The sequence below is a fragment of the Cupressus sempervirens genome, chromosome 1, assembly GCF_028749045.1.
Source record: "Cupressus sempervirens isolate cs-2001-9-10 chromosome 1, ASM2874904v1, whole genome shotgun sequence".
Lineage (NCBI taxonomy): Eukaryota > Viridiplantae > Streptophyta > Pinopsida > Cupressales > Cupressaceae > Cupressus > Cupressus sempervirens.
The window spans coordinates 806,628,224-806,647,135 of NC_143118.1; positions in this window are offsets into that span (position 1 = coordinate 806,628,224).

The following is an 18,912-nucleotide window of genomic DNA, read 5'->3' on the forward strand; positions in this document are numbered from 1 at the left end:
TTGTCTAAATCATGTTGATAAACAACAATATTCAAGTCTTTATAGTACAAGCCAAGATAGATCACTTATGTAAGAGTTGACCGAACATCAAAGTAAAAGATCAAGGAACTATGAAGTTTGTGTCAAGTGATGCTAGTATCAACTAAGCCACAATAAGTGTCGAGTACAAATTTAGTATTGATCGAGCATCAGTATTGATCGAGTGAAAATTTTGATACTGAGCTAGAAGTTCTACTATGACTAAGTGAATTAGTGATGATCGAGTGTCAGAACTTAATGTTGGCTGAGGAACAATATTTTGAATGTGTGTGAGAAATTGTGATTCCAAGTTGACTTAGTTGATTTCTTGGAATATGGAAAGCATGTTTAATATAAGGATTGATGGGTTGGATCATTTAATTCAAGGTGAGTATTAGGTAGGATACCTAATTAATGAGTTGGATGAGAAGTTTGAGAAGCAAAAGAAAAGGAAATGAACAAAATGGCGAGTAGATACAATGAATCTTTTGGATCACATTGCAAACCCTGAGATCTAGGGTGATTATGAAAATGGAAAAGGACTAGAATTACCTATTTAAGGAGGCATATAGGAAAAATGTAAGAGGGAAAAGTGTGAAATGGAATGAGAAGAACATGATAGAGAATCTATGTGTGTTTCCAGTAAGATGGAACAAAACTGTTGAGGTTGATAAGAGAATCTAAGTAGAAGGCTTAAGTTTGTTGTGAAGAGAAGGGTGAATGCTTGAAGGTTTGTCAAGCAAACAAAGGATAGAGGTGACAAGGAAGGCTTACCAAAGAATCAAGACATGAACTAAATAGAGATCTAAAACTGTAAATTGAGTTACATAATCATATAAATCAAACCCTACTATTTTATTTCTAATCATTGTAAATAGTTTGTGTTAGAATCCTTTTAATCAAAGGTTAACATAATACTCATTCAAGACTTAACAATCTATGCAAATCTTTTAACAAGGTCCCACTCTAATGGAATTATGTTAACTCCACTAACAAGGTCACCCCTAATTGGGTGAATAAATCCTCTAACTAGGTCATATTTAATAGTGTGTATTTTAACCTTTAATAGGGTTGGCTCCTAATAGGGCTCACTTTAAATGAGTGAAAAAATGGTGACATGTTGTTGGTGGTTTTTCCTAAATTTGGTTTGCATGTTAAATCATAGTGTCAAACTTGTTTTGAATGTTTTATGGTGTCTTACATTTACATTTTTACATTCAAAAAAGTCTATGATCTTAGGAAAATGAACTACTAGTTAATTTTGTTAGTGAGATTATATAATAGAGACCAAGTTACAATAGGATAAACAAAATAGAGAATGTTTAATTGTTTTTTTGTTCAATTGGTACTTATGGACCTTGAGTAACTGATTCAACCCCATGTCTTAGTAATTTTAAATATTCTAACAATATGTATATATACATACATACACATATATACATACATATACATATACATATACATATACATATGTATCTATACATATATATGTATCTATATATGTATATATGTATTTTTGTGTATATATGTATATATATGTGTATATATGTGTATATATATACATATATATACACATATATATGTATATATGTATATATACATATATACATATATATATATATATACATATATATATACATATACATCTATCTATCTATCTATATATATATCTATACATGTATATATATATATACATGTATAGATATATATATATATACACATATATATGTATATATATATATATATACACATATATATGTGTATATATATATATATGTACATATATATGTGTATATATATGTATATATATGTATATGTATATGCATATACATGTACATCTATATATACATGTATATGTATATACATATATACATATACGTATATATCTATACATATATATCTATATGTATAGATATATATGTATATACATATACATATATATATATATACATGTATATATACATGTATATGTATATACATATATATGTATATGTATATACATATATATATATATATATATATATACATATACATGTATACATATACATATACATATACATATAATGTTAGCTTGGTTTTTCACCCTTTGTCATATGTTATACCTCAAAGTGGAAAAACCTAGGGTCATATTTCAAAAATTGGTTTTTCTCTGTCAATACTTTAGTTCAAAAATTAAAAAAACCTCGTAGTGTGCCCTAGCTTTCAAAAGGGTAATTAAATAAAATTTCCAAATTACATTAGCATGGGATGGGCTTACCTTCAGTTTTATTTTTACAAAGATTTCATTATTTTATTTACTTGAGTTAAAGCTTTTAATTTCCAAGCTTGCCTTAACCATGGTCATGTCTACTAAGCATTAAACAAAAAATCTAAACTTAGATAAGTAATTTTGTTCAACCATCGATCTTAGTAAGATGGATGATTGGTGCTTACCCACAAGATAAAGTTGCTTGGGTTTTAATCAAAGTGGGCAAGCGCCCTTGTGCTGCATAGCACCTACTGACAATAGGTTTTCATTGAGTTGTGAATTTGGAGTTCGTCAGACCCTTTTTAGAAGTTGTTAGTACTTAGCAGTGCACGTTCTAAATTCCTAGAATCTCATTAGTTGGCTCTTTTTAGTGGGTTTTTCTGCTTTAAGTATTGTGGCACCATTGATCTTGGTACAATCAATAGAAGATGCTTTACTGCTTGATAGAGTTGCATGAGCATTAACTAAAGTGGGGAAGCATTGTGGCGACGCTTGTCTAAGATGATGATAGAAGAAATATCACACATGGTAGTTCTCAAAAATGTTTCTTTTACACCATTGATCTCAACAAGTTCCATGACTAGTGCTTACCAGTAAGATGAAAGTGAAAATTTTTTAAATAAAGAGGGCAATCGCCTTGTTGACATCTAGCACATGGTGATATCAGTGCCACGGTATCTAAAATGTATTAATACTATTGATAGTTGTTAGATACTATTATGAGAAGTGTCATGCATCCATCAACTAAAGTGCTTGATTCCACTCTACCTGATGTAAATTTGTTCCAGTGTTGCTCTTTGTCAGATCAATGGATGGTGCTTACCCACTACCTAAAGATGCAAGTTTTTTAAACAATGTGGGCAAGTGCCTAAATGATACCTACCTATGATGATGTCATGGACCCACTCTTTTCAAAGGAAATAATGAAGTCTCTATCATGGTAGTTGTTAGACACCTTTGCAAAATGGAGACATTTTATTGGTTTGTCTAGCTAACTAGATATATGAAAGGTACAATTTTCTATGATTGTTGATCTTGGTAAGATCAACAATTAGCACTTACCTACAAGATAAAGTTGCATGAAATTTAAACAATGTTGGGAAGCACCAATTTTCCATGTGGCAAGGTGGGGCCAATATGACAAAAATTGTTGACTCATGACAGATTGGAAAAGACGTTAAAATAGAGTGATTTAATTGACCAGATAACTTAGTTCTTGCTAGTATGGAGATGAGTATGATAGTTGGACTAAAATTTTAAAAGGTTTATTGGAAAAATATAATAAAATTTCATGATCATTAATCTTTAGATGATCGATGAGTAGTGCTTACCTGCATTTTCAAAATGCTCAAACTTTAAGCAAAGCAAGGAAGTGTCTTCTTGACATGTGGCTAGGACATTAAAAGCTTTAAAGTAGTTTTGTGTTTTTAATAAGGTCATCTAATGTTGTGAGATCAAAGGATGAAATTAAAATCTGAAGCACAACATGAAGTTAATGGCTAATGAACATTAATATTGCTCAAAAATTTCTTCGTGTGACCTCAATACCTTGATATAATTTGCAAATTCATCATTATCAAACCACATAATCGCAAAAATTCTCAAAGTGTAAGGGTTTCTAGAGCTAGGGCACTAAATTCTACAATGTTTTCAGAAAATTATAGGACAATTTATAGAGAAAATAAAGCATAATTCAGCGGGTAAGTGGTCTGTGACTTTTGAAAACTAAGGAATTATAACTATGTAAAATTGAAATTTCAAAATGCCTCCACGAAAGGAATTCTTTGGTTTAACTGTTTATCTTAAAAGGTCTATTCATGATGATTTACTTGAAAATTTCCCTTTGTCTATAAATGAATTAACAAAAGGCAGAGAGCTTATCCTAAAAAGCTTTAGGTTGGTTATAGATGAGGGTTTTTATGATAGAGCCAATTCGGCGAGAGATGCTCAAGTTTTTGTAGGAAGTTTAGAATTGTTTAAAAAATGGTTTGTTGAGCGCAACCAAGACACCCCTTTGAGTAATGTTTGAGAGTTTGATATTGGTAAATTGATGGTTCCTAGAGTTTTCTTTTGAAGTGATCTATTGTTTGATATGGCTAAGAAATATGATCACATTACTAGGATTGTAAAGAATCATGCTAGAGAAAACCTTTTTAGGGTCTCACTTGCATTGATTGGTGAGGTGTTTAAACTTAACCTTAACCATGCAATCCATTAGACAATTGACATGGATGAGCTTTAGGAAAGATATGATTCATAGAGGGTATTTTTGAGATTGGGGCCATTGTAGCAACATATTGTTAAGATTGGGTCACTACCCCTAGTTACACCAAGCACCCCATAGCCATTGCTAAAAAAACATTTTAATCCTAGAGCCCAAGCCCTATATTTTACTCTTTGAAAAATATTTGGGATGGATTAGTAGGATTCTATCCAAGGATCTATTGTTCTCATTATGGTTCAAACATTGTAGTTTGGAATGAGCACAATTCTTGATTTTTCTACTTTCCTATATGAGGAAATACATAATGGTTTAGTTGGAATATCTCAAGATAAGATAAATAGGCCTTTTTTCTAGTATTCCTTGTTGATGCACATATGTATTTACAAGGGAGTTACTTTCTTCTCTAAGGAAATGAAGCTGGAACTAGAAAGGGATGTAGAGAAGCTTGGAATTCAGTTATGGAGTGCTGACATGACTTGGGAAGTCAGGGATGCTAGCCATGTCAGATTTGATAGATACTTTGCATCAAGGCTCGGATTTCTCTTAAGAGGGGATAGTCCAAGGATCCCATAGCCTCTACTAGAATTAATTAGACCCAAGCACCACACCAAGGGACTATTGGTCACTCATAATTGGGGGGACATAATCCCATATAATGTTTGTACTATGATTAGGGTCTATGTTTTCTTGGGAAAACCTCATGTTTTATCTTTCCATGTGCCTTTGAAGATAAGAATTGAAGAATTTCTATGGTAGATTAGAAAAATTGAGCAAAGGGATATGATAGTCAAAGGTAAAGGCACATTCTTTTGTTTTGTTACTATGGCACATGATTTTGTTTCTATTAAGAAAGGATGGAGGAATCTAAGTTTATTTTTGGATAGATATCACAGGGCCCAATCACATGCAAGGTACATTGATCCAGAGGGATTATATGATCTCTTAAGGGAAAGAACTAAAGCTAAGGTTATTACAAAAGAGGTGTTATTGCAAATACATTTTCATTACAAGAGCAAGAAGTTAGAAAAGAAAAGTTGATAGTTTTCAATAAAATTTTAGAATTCATTAATGTTTTTGATCTTGATTATAGCCCCTTGAAAGATAAAAAGTACTAGAGGGCCAAAATGAATACATTGATGAATAATTTTTCCCTTATAATATAAACTATGAATGAAAAGAAGAAAATATTAGTCAAAATATATCCTAATAAAGAGTAGAATGATAGTTACCCTTGGCTAGTATACATTACAGAGGAGGGAAGGATATATTGTGGCTCAAAATATACAACATGTTCCCCCCTACAAAAGGCCAAGACTAGAGAGTCCACCTAACACCAGTGCACCCAAGAGAAAAAAAATTAGAATAGGGATCCTCTTCTAATGCAGAAGAATATTTACCATCTCAAACCCCACTCAGGATAGGAGATGAAGCATCCCTAAGAGAACAACTAAGACAAATGGGTGGGGAAGTAGATATTGTTGTTACCACTGCTAGCATAGAGATTGGAGTGCCTGAGGAGCCTCCTATGCCATCTTTTGACCTCACTATTGTTGATTACAGAGGTAAGGAGATAGATCCTATCATTGCTCAAGCTTCTCAAAAGTTCATAGATGATGAAGAGCTTGTTAAATCTTGTTCCTTTGCACAATTTTTGTGGAGGAGAAATATAGGAAATTTTGACCAAGAAAATCAGACTCTGAAATTGAAGAAGAGGTGAAGGAAAAATTTTTGGAGGATTTTTCCTAGCTAACACCTGAGGCCAAAAGACAAATAGTTAGAGAGTCAGGTGTCTCAGTTTTGCTAGAGTGGGACATAGCTAATGCTATGATTTTTGACTCTATCAGAAAGGAAAAAGATGCACAGTACAAAATAGAAGAAGAAATATTACAAGCACATAGGGGAATAAAATTTAGTAATGATCACCAAGCCCTAGTAATATGGTCTATTGAAAAAAGAAATAAGACCAAGATGCAAGAAATTTCAACTGTTGAACATATTGGTGCTCTTATAGTATACAAAGTTGATGAAGTAGATAGTCAACAAGTCATAAGAATGGCTTGAGAGATGTCAAATTTTGGGAATGTGGTAGTTGGGAAAGAAAAGAGTAGATTCTTAGAACTCAATGCCAAGTTTGAAGAAATACTTAAGGCATATGAGGAAAGAGGGAAGGGGATACAATTTTTAGAAAATCAAGTGTTACAAATGGACAAACAACTTGGAAAAAGTAAAATGGGAGAACATAGTAGGCCAAGAATTTCATATCCTCACCCCCCAGTTGAGCCATTTAAATCCATCCCCATTATTGAGTTACCAAATACCCCACAGAGACCTTAATTCTACACTGCAGAGGAATTTGAAGAGGAAAAGAATAAATTGTGGGAAATGTGTGTTGAGATAAACAATGAATATGATGAGAAGTTTAGGAAAACATTTTTTTATTTAGTAGATAAAATTGATTGGCTAGCTTTTTATGAATAGTTGGCAAAAATCCTATATATATGGGATGAAATAAAGAAATATGAGGACAAATTGAAGTCCATTGTGCAGAAATGGAATGGAATAAATGATGATATTACTGTTACATGTGCATTTCTATCATCCAATTATCATGTAATCAAATAGAGAATTTTTTGATATACTTAGTAATTTGAAAAACTTTGATGAGAAATAGATTTCTGTTCAAAAGAGAATAGTAATGTATCTTTCCAAGTATATAGCATAGAAGATTGATCTTTTTCCTAGTACCCTTAAAAAGGTTGACAAAATAAAAGAAAAAGAAGAATGTGGAAAGGAACTAGATGAGTTTTTGTACCACAAGATGAACAATGTAATAAATGAAAAGGGACATGTACTACGGGAATTGAGTAATGAGAATTTGTCAAAGTACAATTATTCTACAATTTTATTAGAATTTTTTTTATTGAAATAGAAAAGATTGGAAATTTTGTCATAAAAATGTAGCAAGAAATCCTTAATTTTGATTGGCATGATGACACTATTTTTAATAAATGGTAAGAAGAACTTATGTCTTCAGAACAAGTGACAGAAGATGATGGGGTAGATGAGAATTTAAAAATAAGTATTGCCCTAACAATTCAAGATGAAGACAATGGAAATCCTCGAGTTAAGGTTAACTTGGAAGTGTCAGAATAAGACACATCATTAACAAGCTTGATGACCACATATTCTGAGGAATTAGAATAACAAAATAACCAATCATGGAATTCATAGCCTTTGAAGATATAATAGAAAATGAGGTCCACCAAAGAGTACTTTAATGTAAAGTTTTTCTATTATACACAATTTTATCTTTTTATGATAGGTATAAAATGTAAATATCTTTTGTCAAAAAGGTTAGTTGTCAATTCTCTATGCCTGAAGCTTATTGCATGTCACATTATATAAGTAAGATTCTAGGGTTAGAGAAAGGGTCTAAATTATTGTCTTTCTATGTCTTTACTAAGTTTGTTCAGTCTAGCTTTTCTTGATGTATACTTTGTGATATGTTTTCTCTGCAATGTTATGAGAATACATCAAATTGACAGGATTTAGATGTTTCATCTTGAGTCATTTTGAGTCTTATTCAACTATATACAATTTTTCAAAATGGAATGAATACAAAGATGAACTATCCCCACATCTTTTTTGACTGAATCTTGTCTCCATTTTCATTATCTGGTTATCTTGAGACTATATGAGCAAGTCTTATTCAATTGAATACAATTGAATCAATTTGTATGCAAATTTACTATTGCTTTTAATTCAAAGAATTAAGTAAATGCTTTAGTAGAATTGATAGGATAGCCATGGTAATAGGATGGATGTTTATAACAATGAGTTTCAATAAGAAGTTCTAATAACATTGATTGTAATGCAATCAATCAAATCTATGAATTGAATAGACTCTAAATCCCAATAGATAAGGAACTAATCTAATTATTTTAGTTTGTAGATGAAAAGATCACAAGTAAGAATAAAGCTTAAATTTAAAATCAAATTTTTTCTATCATTTAAAGAGCTATCAATGCTAGTCAACACTTGTTTACACTTAACTTTTGAGTTGTAGTTAGCTATTGTGGCTAGAATTATGTCTAAACCTAAGAAGAATGGTGACCATATCTACTTTTAAGGGACGTGTATTATTACAAAGTGTCATGGAATGAACTAAATATATGTATGGTGTTATTTTGATAATCTTCCATCCCTTAGGTATACCTGCCTTGGTTCTCCAAAGCCTAAACAGTACAAAATTAGTCTTGATTTTGTTGAAGTTGGATCCAAATAAGAAGCACATATATATTGTCAGTGGGAACTAGCTGATCCTTAGATTTTGTGAGTTTCATTATCTTGGTATTAAGTATTTTGTTGCTTAATAGTTGAAACACACCAACCAACACACACACACACACACACACACACACACACACACACACACACACAATATATATATATATATATATATATATATATATATATATATATATATATATATATATATATATATATATATAAATAAACACACACATATATTCACATATGCACGCCTATGCGTGCACACACATAGACACACATAATATTGAGTTATATTTGGAAAGAACAGTTTAATGTAGTAGTTACATGATTTAAGGAACACATTGCACCATTTTAGGGGAGTGGGAGGAAAAAATAAGGGTGATCCTTATTATCAAGTGGATAATGTGGTACATGGGTAGTACCCATATCATAAAATAGCACAACCATCAAAAAACAATATGGGATTAGTTGGCATGAGGATGATAGTTTCTTTGTTTTTTAAAAAAAATCAAGCTTTTGTCAACCATTTATTGTTTGGGGAAATGAGAGCTTCAATGGGGATGGCTAAGGCAACAATTGTGCCCAATATGCCTTTTCCTCTTTTCACCTTACTTGTGCTTGGTCTTGCATATGAGTATCATGTGACCTTTATCTGCAAACATGATTTGTTATTCATATTTTTTTCATATATGTATTTCTCTATTTGATTTAAGCCTCATCTATGTTACATGTTCATGGCTATTTATCTTGGTGCCCTTCCTTAGTTTCTTGTGTCCAAATTAGAATGCTTGATTGCGATGTACCTTTTCATAGCTAGTTCTATTCAGGTGAGGTAACACGAACCACTAGGATCACTATATATTTTATAGAGGAGGCATTTTTCTAATCCTTTTGTGGTGATTGCATTTATTGTATGTAATCCATGGATTTATTACAAGGAGTTGGGTGTTGTTGCTCAACCAAAATTTTATGATAGTTTGGAATCTAATGCACACAATAATCACCCCATTTTTCTTCCATTCTGAGGCTTTGATAGTGAACATTTTTTTTTCCAAATCGAGCCACAAATCTCAATTTTGAGTAGCCTTCAAATAGGATGAGTTCTCATCTCTCATTGACTAATTCTAGACTGAAAGCATAGCAAAGGAGATTCAAAGCAATCCCATGGTACTGGAAAATCATCATGTTGTATCATCTAGTTCAAATCTTAAGTGAAAATTATTCTTACCTAAGATAGGATCAATATAGAAAATAATGGGAAAATGATCTGATCCAATCTTAGAAAAAGATAATGGGGAACAATAGTAATTATAGATCCAACCTTGGGATATGAGGGTTGTATCTAACTTAATGTGAATGAGATCTTCTCCAATCCTTATGTTTGACCGAGTATAATTAGTTTCTCTAAGATCTATATCCATTAGACCTTCATTAGAAATGGAATATAAAAGTCCCTATCTACCATCATGAAAATTCATATTACCTCCAACCTTCTCCCTATCACTTAAGATGGTATTGAAATCTCCTATGGTTATCTAGCTAGAGTACTCAAAAGAGGTCCTAAAATAAGAAATCCTATCCCAAAACTTCTTCCTTGAGGCTTTATTATTAGGATCATAAATATTAGATAGAACCCAAAATAAATTATCTCCCATGTAATGAAAACTTAAATTGATAATATTACCACCATAATAAATAGGATTACTAGAAATGACATTTCAATTTTAGAAGATTAGAATGCATTTGGATGTACCTTTAACTCTGCTTCCTAATATGCCGCCATTTTTAGAAAGTTTGATTTTTCCTCTAGATCTTTAGGCATATTTATCCCTTGGAGCAACATAATGTTAGGCTTATTATCTCTAACTATGTTCTTTAGAATATCCTAAATATGAGGTTTATTTAACCCTTTAATATTCTAGGATAGAATCTTCATTTCTTAGAAGTAAAATCTCAGATGGTAGAGTGTTTACCATCTGCTATGCTCTACATAATTTCCATATCTTTGGTATATCTATTTTTCCTTTTTCCTATAGGATGATTGTGGATCTCACATCTCCTTTATGTGATCATCAAGTGGATATATTGGTTAAAGTGGATTAGTTTAGATCTTTGTCCACCTTCTTCCTTCTCCTTTGTGAGTTATCATAACAAATATTAGGATCATTCTCCTTGACTATAATCTTCACAATGTTAGAGGAGGAAATGTTCATTGTCATTTGGGAAAGAAGATTTGATAAAATCCACCTTTTCCAAATCAATTGAATGGTTAAATTTCCTTTCCCATAAGATAAGACAAGACTAATCATCTTGAAAGAAAGGGCTTCTATCCACGCTAGGTAAGATATCTTCAAGTTTAAAGGGATGAAGAATAGGATATTTTTTTATTTCTCCTTCATCAAGGTCAAGATGTTGGGAGTTGATAACTGAAAGATTAATTGCTTCAATTATCCCATTTGTGATATCCTCCACTAAAGCATAACCCTCTTGATCATTTTATTTACTTGTGGACCTCATTTTGCTTCCACACTAAAGATCATGTCTTTAGTATTTATTTTTTTCCTCGTGATCCAAGGAAAGGGAAACATTTCCTTCCTCTTGAGGTCCTTCTAGGATATTTGGTTCACTTTCTTTATCTTTCTTATCCTATTTATTTCCCATATATGAATTTCCAACCAGTTAGATGTCATCAATCTTTTTAAGTTGAAATGACTCAACCATGTCCTTCTAGAAATCTAAGTTGGCCTCATCATATTCATTCTCCCCTAAGGGAGGTAGCCCATTTTTATCAATCATTTATTTCCCTTCATGCTCCTTACCATTAGATGATCCAACGATATCATTGTGGGCATCTTAACTATTCACCATTTTTTGGTATTCAACTTTTCAAATTTCTTCTCAACTAGTTTTTTCTCTAATAGTTCTTTTTAGTCTCTTTCTTGTGCTTCTTTGGATATTTCTTAACCCAATTGCCAAGTTTCTTGCAAATAAAATAAGAAAATTGTAAATCTTCATAGACCACTTCCAAATTTTGTTTACCCAAATTAGAAATAATGTCAATCTTCTCTAATAGGTTAGAGAGGGTGAGGCTTAACCATAAGGATTTTTCTTTCGTTATATTTTTCGTCAGAGTTATTGGTCACATCTTTAACTCCCCCTTACCACAATTACCTGCTATGGCTAGTTTGAATCTAGTAACTCTCTACTACCATATTTACTATTACATTTAAAATTTGAATGTCTCCCACCCAATACTTTGCCCGCCTATTTTTAACTTGATATATTGTTTTCTTATAGAATGGTATTAACATATTGGGAAGATTTTAGAAAGAATTTTTTTTTTATTCTCATTATTTTAATTGCCCCATTCCCTAGTTTAGTTTAATGCATTCTCACCATTGTTTGATTTAAAATTTGAATAATCTTGACACATTTTAGAATCTTAGTGCATCCAAGTTGTGCTCTATATATTGTTCAGTCAACAATGCAAGTTGTCTCTCCATCACTACTCAAACAAAATAGTTCTACTAAAGACACTTCTTTTTTTTGTCCTTAAATCTTTCTATACCAAGTCGTGAAAGTGCTAGGAAATGGAAGGGTTTTAATGTTTCCAAAATGTATAATTTATTATCTTCTCTTATTCCAATAGCCACAGATTTTGTCCATGTGTTCTATGAAATTTTTGACTAGAAGCTTAAGTTTTAGAGTTGAGCAATTTTCTTAAGGTAGATTCTTGGCAAGATTATTTCAATCGAGCAAGAAATCCATCCCATTGTTATAAAAGAGTAGAATTTCAAGTATAAGGTTTTATATAGTGACAATCTTAATTCAGTCATCCACAAGATCCCAAAGAATTATAACCAACCTAATGATCAAGGCTGACTTAGACACTTTGATGATTTTGAATCATTTTTTTAAAGCTTTGTATATGGCCTTTTAGTGGTTATATCTCAAGATTAATTTTTTTATGAACTATCATGTTTGTAGGTTTGTAAGTAGTGTACACGGTTCTTGTCTAGTCAAACAAAATATCTACATACAACTTTTATTGTCCCCAACTCTCTTGTTTCTTATTTGTATATCAAACTTTTTTCAATATGTCATTGATCAAAATGCATTTATTTTATTTTCTCTTATTATGCAATGACTAAAATTGAGCCTCTTTAGCTCATTTTATGATATTTAATTAATATTGTTTTTATTCTTATATAAATTGAGAGTTTTTTTGTATATCTATTAAAAAATGGTGTGTTGTATAATAAAAATAAGGTTTTAATAATAATTTTTAATTTAGTCAATGCAAAATATCTAATATTTGAATATAATCTAATAGTTATATTAGAAGTTGTGTATTTAATAGTTTTTTTATTAATTTACTACTTACATTTGTTGATTGAATATTTATATTTTTTAGAAAATTGTACCAATAATTAAGACATTAAAATTGTTATTGTTTTAAAGACTACTCATACCAAATGTACCCTTAATTGCAAAAATAACCAATGATGTGAGGCCACATCAACTACACATATATCCTTTGTGTATTATCATCCACCTGACCTTTTTTTTTTGGGGGGGGGCGGGGGGGGCGGGGTTATTTTGGATGCCTTGGTAAAAATCATGTTGATGTAGCATCAAATTTGATGATATAATCCCAAAATATTAATTATAAATAAGAAGCTTACCATGTAAGATCTTCTAAAAGGTGAGTGAATTAAAATTTTGTAAGATTTTGAAAAGCCTAAAATTGGGGTATTCCATTACTAGACCTTCTCCCCTAAATATCAATTAAAATTATTGTGTGGGGTCTTGTCACAATTTGATCCATCATTAGAACATATTCTTATTATTTCCTAAATATGAAACATCAATATATTTTTTTCAAATAACTAGTCATAATTTATCCTAACACATGTCATTAATAAACCAAAATATGTACAACTACTAGTCCAATACAGGAGTTTCCAAATCTTTAATAATAGAGTAATTTGAAGATTTAGTTAATATTTGTAACAAATTCACTCAATTAAGGATAATTTTTCATTAACCTATTTGAAGTAACCTTTCTCATAGCAATTAAACCTACTTATTATACTAGCACATGCATCATAGTTTACCATTTAATATATTTCCAATCTTGTCCTAATAAGTGAATTCCTCTTATATAGAAAATAAAATTCTATAATTTCAAAACCTTTACTAGGAAATCATATTGTCACTTATAAATCTATTGTTATTAAAATCTGATTTGATTAGTCCACTAGTCATATATTCTAATTCATTATTATTTATCACTAACTAATTGATTTATTGTGTCATTAAAGATCATCACCTAATTTACTTTTTAATACTAGGCTTCTTGTTATGTATGTACATTAATTTAAGCTTATAATAATTTTGAATGAACTTCAGTACAACTAACATGGAATGTAATTTGAATGGGATAATTTTGAGATGATCAAGAGAGGTAGGAGCACCAAGAGAATGAGAGCTTTTTGGTTTGTAAAGGTTGATGATGAGGAAGATGCAGGTAATGGGAAGCATGGTGTTTGGTGATTGGGTGTTGTTATTTCCTTTATGGCCTTTGTTGTTCATAGGTAGAGTTTCTATGTTGGTGAAGGTCTTTTTTTGGGTTGAGGTTGAAAAGTTGGTTGTTGTGCTATATTTCCTTTTTAGCCTATTTAGTGCTCATATATGCCTTTTTTTGTTGTCTTCCTCTATCCTCTTTAGGTTTTCAAGGGCTTCTATTCCTCTATGGTTGGGGCTTTTTTATGGTGTCATTTAGTGCTCTCTCTCTCTCTCTCTCTCTCTCTCTCTCTCTCTCTCTCTCTCTCTCTCTCTCTTTCTCTCTCTCTCTCTCTCTCTCTCTCTCTCTCTCTGTGGTGTCATTTAGTGGGGGTTTCTATTTAATATTGTGACTCTTTACCTTAATCCTTATGTAGGTAGGGATATTAATTCTCATCCTTTTGGTGACCCTTCTCTTTGTCTTATCGTGCAAGGTTTATGTGGGTGTTTCTTTCTTTAGTGTGGCCATATAGTTTTTAGGTATCATTTTTCTTGGGTATCCTACTCTATCTCCATTGGTTCTTAGGTCTATGGATTTTTTTCTCTTTGGTCCCTTTGTGGTGTATTTTTATTTTTCTTTCTTATTGGGGTTATCATTTTTGCCTCTTTGTGGGGCTTATTATTGGTGGGTTTGTTATTTGATGGGTTACTAATGTAGGAGCATCTTGGGTTGCATTGCTATCCTGCATGTGTTCAATTTTCCTAGTTTCTACCAAGTTGTAATGTCTTGCATTACTGAGTTCTTAGTAGGTGCTAAGTGTTTAGTGGATACTGAGCTTCCTGGTTTATATCAAATTCTTAGTTGCTTTCGAGTGCCCTTTGATTACCAAGTAATCATTTGGATACCAAGTTCATGTGGTTGCCGAGTCATCCTTTGGATGTCAAGTTCATGTGGTTTCTAAGTGTTTAGTATATTTCAAGTTCATTTTGGTGTTTAGTGTTAGTATTATGCAGTGTCTTCATTTGTCACTCGTTGTGTGTGTTTAGTTTAATTTAGTATTAGATATTTGTTGTGAGCTAACTTGTGGCTTGTCCTAGCATTTAATTTAAGAGTTTAAGTTGGTGTTTTTGCAACAAGTTGGCTTGTGGTCATGCATGTATTTAAGAGATCTTGATTTGAGTCTTAGGGACCAGGTTTGGCAATATAGAACTAAGAGAGTAGCAGCAGAAGGAGAAGTTGGATCGTCAAAGATTATAATTGAGTTGATACATGGCTATAACCTAGAAGGCCTTATAGCTAGAATTGCTATAGAAATTTGGATGAATATATGAATGAAGGCAGTTTTTTCCTCTATCATTGTTATTTTTGTTATGTTGACTCTATGTAGGCAGTTTGAATAGTAGGGTGTGCCTTTGGCCCTAGTTATCTATCCTCCCTATGTCAATTACATCATTGATGTTATCTTTTAAGAGCCCAATCTACCATTATTATATTTTTGGTAAGGGATTGTTTTGTTTAGGTTACACTTTTCCTTTCTTAGGCTTGGTGTTCTCTTTGGTGGATATTATTAGACAAGTTCTCTTATTCTTGCTTGTGGTTGAGTTCTTCCTAGTGAGACTCCTATTAAGGTGGGGTCTACCTCTTTGGAGATGGATTCTCTTTGTATCTTTGATGCGGGATTGGCTCATCTTGATCTTATTCTCTTCTTTCCTATATGTCCCATTTGAAAGAACAAGGCATCATGCACATGATTGAGAGGAGGGTGAATCAATTATCTCCACACCCTCAAAATTTTAAAGAAATTATAATAGTGAACCTCATTTATTAAAGTTAAACATGAAAGGAATAATTCAAAATAACACATAGAACCAATATTTTTGACATGAAAACCTTGTTGGGGGAAAAGCCATCATGGGGATACAACCCAGATGATAATATACTTTGTTAAGTTCTTTATCCAGTTATGACTATTATAAGGGTAATGTGTGCATTGGTTCAAGAACATTGCCTAGAACTTAGTCCTCAAATATAAATAAGGGAAAAAACCATAAGAAATATAATGAAGGTTGAAACCTTGAATGGACTATAGTTCACCACAAATAATAATCCAAAAAATATAAACAGGATATTAACATATTTGTCATGCCAATACAGTTCCAATGAAGTGTACATAATACATCAGATGAATGCTTTAATTTTAGATTCTAACCATACATCTTCAAAAAATCTATCATACACACATACTCTTATCATATCTCTGCAATCACAAATAATTACATCTTTTACATATTTCATCAATCTTGTAAATATAACCAATGTTGACCTATCCTTAATACCTCAATTCTAAATATCATATACAATTAAAATGACACTTTGATTCAAAACATGGCAGCCAAGACATAGTTAAGACCCAGATTATCATACTCAAACACAGTGTTCAACATCATAAATCACTCTTTTATCCATCACAACATGCTACACCATCATGTTGGGCAAGAGAAATAAAAAAATCACCAAGCCACAATAAAATCACCAAATCCAATCACCCCAATAAATGTTATCCATCAACATAAATAGGACATGATATAGACATATTAACAAACAACATGGAATCTCACAATAAAAACAAGAAACTATCACTCAAAATTTATCAGTATCTATGTTGTGTTGATGAGAAGCATCAATCAATAGCCCTTGTCACTAAAGAAAATTTGATTTCACCATTCAAATAAGAAATTAATCAAGACTAGGACACAAAGATATGTCCCATTAAGACCACCAAGTTAACAACCAAAAATATTTCATAATCCATGTATATGAATTAAAAAATCATATCACTATCTCTTCCAAAAAAATCCAAAATACGAGTCCCTAGACAATCACCTATAACTCTCTCAAACTAGTTTTCTAGCCTCTTTAAATTGGCATATGTCGACAAAAAAATCCTTGGAACACATTGCAAATCATAAGAGATGATCTTCAATGTAATAGACATATTAAACCAAGCTTTTCATTGAACATACCTAGAACAATGACAAAAGGAAAGAATTATATTGACATCAATGACAAGACATATCCCAAATATGTGATAAAAATCTTTGACACATGCATAATTTACACAATATTCCAACACTACTAAGGTGGAGGATTGTTCTATGGAGGAAAATTATAGATTTTGGAAATAGGTTAATTTTTTATTTATTTGATCTTCTCTAAGTTGTAGTTGCTCGACTATGGTGTTGAATTGGGTATTCATTTCACTTCAAGTGGTCTATTTAATTATTGCTATTATGGAGGCATGATACTCTCCTATTCAAGTGGAGAGGAGTATAGAAAGAGTGTTGTAGATGGGTTGATAGTGAGAGTCTATTAGTGTCTACCTTAGTTTTGGGAGCTAATTAAAAACCCATTTTGAAGAGTTTAGGTTTTACTTCAAAGGCCTCATAGCTATCTTCTTTGTTTGGGACAATCTTTTACCCCATTGATATGTATATACTTTATTTGAATAATAGACAAAATTAAGATTGTGAGATCCTTGTTACAACTTATTATTTAAGTTAAGAGATCATGTGAAGACCCTATTATATGGTTTTATTTTTACATCCTATAGGTAGTAAAAATGAAGGTTATAAGAGCCTTGTTAAAACCATGCTTTAAGTTAATGGAACCTAGGGAAAATATTATTTTTATGTTTCTAGGATGTTGATTCTTAGTTATTTGTTAGTTTCTAATTTATAGTGTTTTATGATAAAAGTACAAATCTGCATCACCTATTAGACTAACTTATCAGAATGACTTATCTATGTCACTTTTCCAATTGGAAATGTCTATTAAATGCATGTTTTATACTAGTTTGTATCCAATTACTAAAGAAATAAAATTATTTTAGAAAAGTGGCATTTCAATAACTCTTACTACTTTTTATGATATTTTTTCATATAAACACCATTTTATAGAGCTCAAAGTCAAGAATATTCTCATGTGGAGTTTTTAGTGTTTTAATTAGATATAGTACATTGAAGCTTTAAAAATTCCACAACCAAGTATTTTAACACTTGAAAAGATGTCAGTTTTGAGAAAGAAAAAAATTAAATCATATAAAAAATATCTAAAATTTATATGACATTCTAAAGGATATCGTCCTCTTCTAGAATGTATAGTTTTTCTCCTAGTTATAATATATTTGTTTTGAAAAATGTGGTGAGAGATGAAAACTATCAATTTTAGGTAAGCTAAAATTTCAATCCTTATAAAAGAGAAAATATAGTTCTAAAGACGATTTTCATTTTTTTTTGTTCTATATATATATATATATATATATATATATATATATATATATATATATATATATATATATATATATATATATATATATAGTTTGAGATCAAAGGGAAATAAGTTTATTTGCATATAGTTTTGTGGTGGGAACTAGACCCCTAATTTTCAGTGTTTTTTAGTACCTAAAAAATTATCTATAAAAATTAGGAAAATATATCAACTCTTATTCCAAATAATTATTAAAAATTATAATCTTAAAATTCATCCATTTCTACACATTTCATTAGTTTACTTCATTTCCAAATTAAAAATAATAATACCAATTTTATGTCATTGAAGGTGAAC